Below are 4,498 nucleotides of genomic sequence, written 5' to 3'. Positions count from 1 at the left end.
GGAGCATACAGACAACAATTGTCAGGGAGCATATTGATGACAAGTGTATTGAGCATTGTGATGACAAAGGTCATTGAGCATTGTGATGAGAAGACTATGGATAATGCGATGACGAGCGTCATGGGGCACTGTGATGACAAATGTTATGGAATATTTTGATCACAAGGGTTTGGAGCATTGTGATGACAGGGTCTTGGAGCAATTTGATGAAAAGGGTAAAGGAATATTTTGATGACAGGGGTTATGGAACACTGTGATGTCACGGGTCATGGAGCACTTTGATGAAAAGGGTCATGTAGCATTTTCATGATAGGGCTATAGAACATTGGGATGTCAGGGTTCATCGAACGTTGTGATGATAATGACTGTAGAATTGTGGTGACAGGAGTCATGGAGCAATTTGATGAAAAGGGTCAAGGAACATTTTGATGACAAGGGTTATGGAACACTGTGATGTCATGGGTCATGGAGCTTTTTGATGAAAAGGATCATGGAGCATTTTGATGACAGGGGTTATGTAACATTGTGATGACAGGAGTTATGGAACATTTTGATGACAGGTGTGAGGGAGTATGGTGACGAATAGTGATTTAACATTGTGATATCAGTGGTGAGAGAACATTTTGATGAGAAGTGCATGGAGCATTGTGATGACAAATTTTATGGAGCATTGTGATGACAAGATTGTGGAGCACTGTGATGACAAGCACATGGTGCATTGTGATGACATGTGTCATGGAGCACTGTGCTGCCAAGCACATGGAGCATTGTGATGACATCTGTCATGGAGCATTGTGCTGACAAGCGCATGGAGCATTGTGATGACAAGGGTCATGGAGCATTGTGCTGAGAAAGGCATAGAGCATTGTGATGCCAAGGGTCAAAGAGCATTGTGATGAAAACTTCATAGAGCATTGTGCTTAAAAAGGTCACAGAGACTGTTGATGCCGGGGGCATGGACCATTGTGATGACAAAGGTCATGAAGCATTGTGATGACTGGAGTCACGGAGCATTGTGATGACAGGGGTCACGGAGCATTGTGATAACAAGGGCATGGATCATTGTGATGACAAGGGCATGGATCATTGGACTAATAAGTTTCATGGATTATTGTGATGACAGTTGGAATGGCACATTGTGATGACAAGGGCATGGAGCATTGTGATGACAAGGGTCATGGATCATTGTGCTGGAAAGGCACAGAGGATTGTGATGACAACGGTCAAAGAGCATTGTGATGAAAAGTTCATGGAACATTGTGGTTAAAAAGGTCACAGCGACTGTTGATGACGAGGGCATGGACCATTGTGATGACAAAGGTCATGAAGCATTGTGATGACTGGAGTCACGGAACATTGTGATGACAGGGGTCATGGAGCATTGTGATAACTAGGGCATGGGGCACTGTGATGACAAGGGCATGGAGAATTGGCCTAATAAGTTTCATGGATTATTGCGATGACAGTTTGAATGGCGCATTGTGATGACAAGGGCATGGAGCATTGTGATGACCAGGTCATGCAGTATTGTGAAGACAGGTGTCAGGGAGCATTGTGATGACATATGTAATGGCCCATTGTGATGAAAATGGCATGGAGCATTGTGATGCCAAGTATCATGGAGGATTCTGATGACAAATGTAATGGAGCATTGTGATGACAATGGCTTGGAACATTCGGAAGACAAGGGTCAGGGAGCATTGTGCTGACAAGTGCATGGAGAATTGTGATGACAATGGTCATAGAGCATTCTGATGACAAGCTTTTGGAGTATATTGATGACAGTGGCATGGAGCATTGTGATGAAATCGGCATGGGGCATTGTGATGAAAAATGCATGGAGCCTTTTCGTGACAGGGTTCAAGGAGCATTCTCATGACAAGTGTCAGGGAGCATTTTGATGACAAGTGTATTGAGAATTGTGATGACAAAGGTCATGGAGCATTGTAATTACAAGATTTATGGAGCATTGCCATGACAAATTTTGGACCGTTGTGATGAAAAGTGCGTGGCACGTTGTGATGACAAGGGTCATGGAAAATTTTTCTGACAAAGCCATGGAGCATTGGGCTCAAAATGTTCACGGAGAATTGTGATGACAGGGGTCACGGAGTATTGTGATGAGTAGGGTATAGAACATTGTGATGACAAGAGTTCCGGATCATTGTGTTGTCAGGTGTCATGGAGTGTTGTAATGACAGTGGTAATGGAGCATTTTGATGACATGGGAATGGAGCATGGTGATCACAAGTTCCTGGAGCATTGTGATGAGAAGACCATGGAGACTTATGATGACAAGTCTCATGGAGTATTCTGATGAAAAGGGGCATGGAGCATTGTGATTACAGTGGTCTTGGAGCATTATGATTGCAAGGGCATGGAGCATTATGAGGAGAAGTCCATGGAGCATTCTGATGACATGCGTCATGGAGCTTTGTGATGACAAGGGCATAGAACAATGTGATTACAGGGGTCTTGGAGCATTGTGATGAAAAGGGCATGGATCATTGTGTTGGAAAGTACATGCAGTATTGTGATGACAGGCATCATGGAGCGTTGTGATGACAAGTGTTTTGGAACATTGTGATCACAAGGGTTTGGAACATTGTGATGACAGAGGTCATGGATCATATTGATTTCAAGGAACATGGAGCATTGTGATCACAAGGACATGAAGCAATGTGATCCCAAGGTTCATGGAGGATTGTGATGACAATTGTAATGGAGTATTGTGATGACAAGCGCATAGAGCATTGTAATGGCAAGGTCATGTAGCATTTTGCTGACAAAGGCATGGAGCATTGTGATGACAGGTGTCATGGAGCACTGTGATGACAAGCGTCACGGATCATTGTGAATACCGGGGTCATGGAGCATTGGGATGACAAGGGCCTGGATAATTGTGATGACAAGGATCATGGAGCATTGGGCTGAAAATGTTCATGGAGTATTGTGATGACAGGGGTCATGGAGAATTGTGATTACAGGGGTGTTTGACCATTGTGATGACAAGTGTCCCGGATCATTGTGTTGTCATCTGTCATGGAGTGTATGATGACAGTGGTCATGGAGCATTGTGATGATATTCGTTATGGAGCATTGTGATGAAAAGGTCATGGAGCATTGGGCTGAAAATATTCATGGAGTATTGTGATGACAGGGGTCATGGAGCATTGTGATGACAAGGGAATGGAGCATGGTGATGACAAGGTCCTGGAGCATTGTGATGAGATGACCATGGAGACTTGTGATGACAAGTCTCATGGAGCATTCTGATGAAAAGGGGCATGGAGCATTGTGATTACGGGTGTCTTGGAGCATTTTGATGACAAGGGCATGGAGCATTGTGAGGAGAAGGCCATGGAATATCCTGATGACATGAATCATGGAGCTTTGTGATGACAACGGCATGGAGCATTGTGATTACATGGGTCTTGGAGCATTGTGATGACAAGGGTCTTGGAGCCTTCTGATGACAAGGCCGTGGAACTTTGTGATGGCAGAGGTCATGGAGCATTGTTATGACAGAGGTAATGGAGCATTGTGATGAGAAGGGCATTGAGCATTGGTCTGAAATGTTTCATAGATTATTGTGATGAGAGTGGGCATGGAGCATTGTGATGACAAGGGCACGGTACACTGTGATACATGGGTCATGGAGGATTGTAATGACAAGGGCATGGAGCATTGTGATGAGAAGGTCATCGAGCATTGTGATGACAAGTGTCATGGAGCTTTGTGATGACAAGGGCATGGAGCAATGTGATGAGAGGGTTCATGGAGCATTGTGATGACAATGGCATGGAGCATTGTGATGCCAAGGGTCATGGAGCTTTGTGATGACAACGGTCATGGAGCATTTTGATGACAAGGGCATGGTGCATTGTGATGAGAAGGGCAGGGAACATTTTGATGAACGGGTCATGCAGCAATTTGATGAAAAATGTAATGGAACATTTTGATGGCAGGGGTTATAGAACAATGTGATGCCTGGGGTCATGGAGCTTTGGGATGAAAAGGGTCATGGAACATTTGATGACAGGGATTATGGAACATTGTGATGTCATGGGTCATGGAATATTGTGCTAATAAGGGGATGTAGCATTTTGATGACAGTGGTCATGGAACATTTTGATAACAAGGGTGAGGGAGGATTGTGATGACTAGTGATGGAATATTGTGATATCTCATATGAGAGAGCATTTGGATGAGAAATGCATGGAGCATTGTGATTACAAGTTTTATGGAGCATAGCGATGACAAGGTTGTGGATCATTGTGATGAAAACGGCATGGCATATTGTGATGACAAGGGTCATGGAGCATTGTTCTGACAAAGGCATGGAGCATTGTGATGACAAGGGTCACAGAGCATTGTGATGAAAAGTTCATGGAGCTCTGTGGTTACAAAGGTAACAGAGCCTTGTGATGACCCTGGTATCGACCACTGTGATGACCAAATATTATGAATAATTGTGATGACTGGAATCACGGAGCAT

Source organism: Mesoplodon mirus (genome assembly GCF_964341445.2).
Source record: "Mesoplodon mirus genome assembly, contig: HAP1_SCAFFOLD_34, whole genome shotgun sequence".
Taxonomy (NCBI): Eukaryota; Metazoa; Chordata; class Mammalia; order Artiodactyla; family Ziphiidae; genus Mesoplodon; species Mesoplodon mirus.
The sequence above is the reverse complement of the archived record's forward strand: the minus strand, read 5'-3'. Positions refer to the sequence as shown.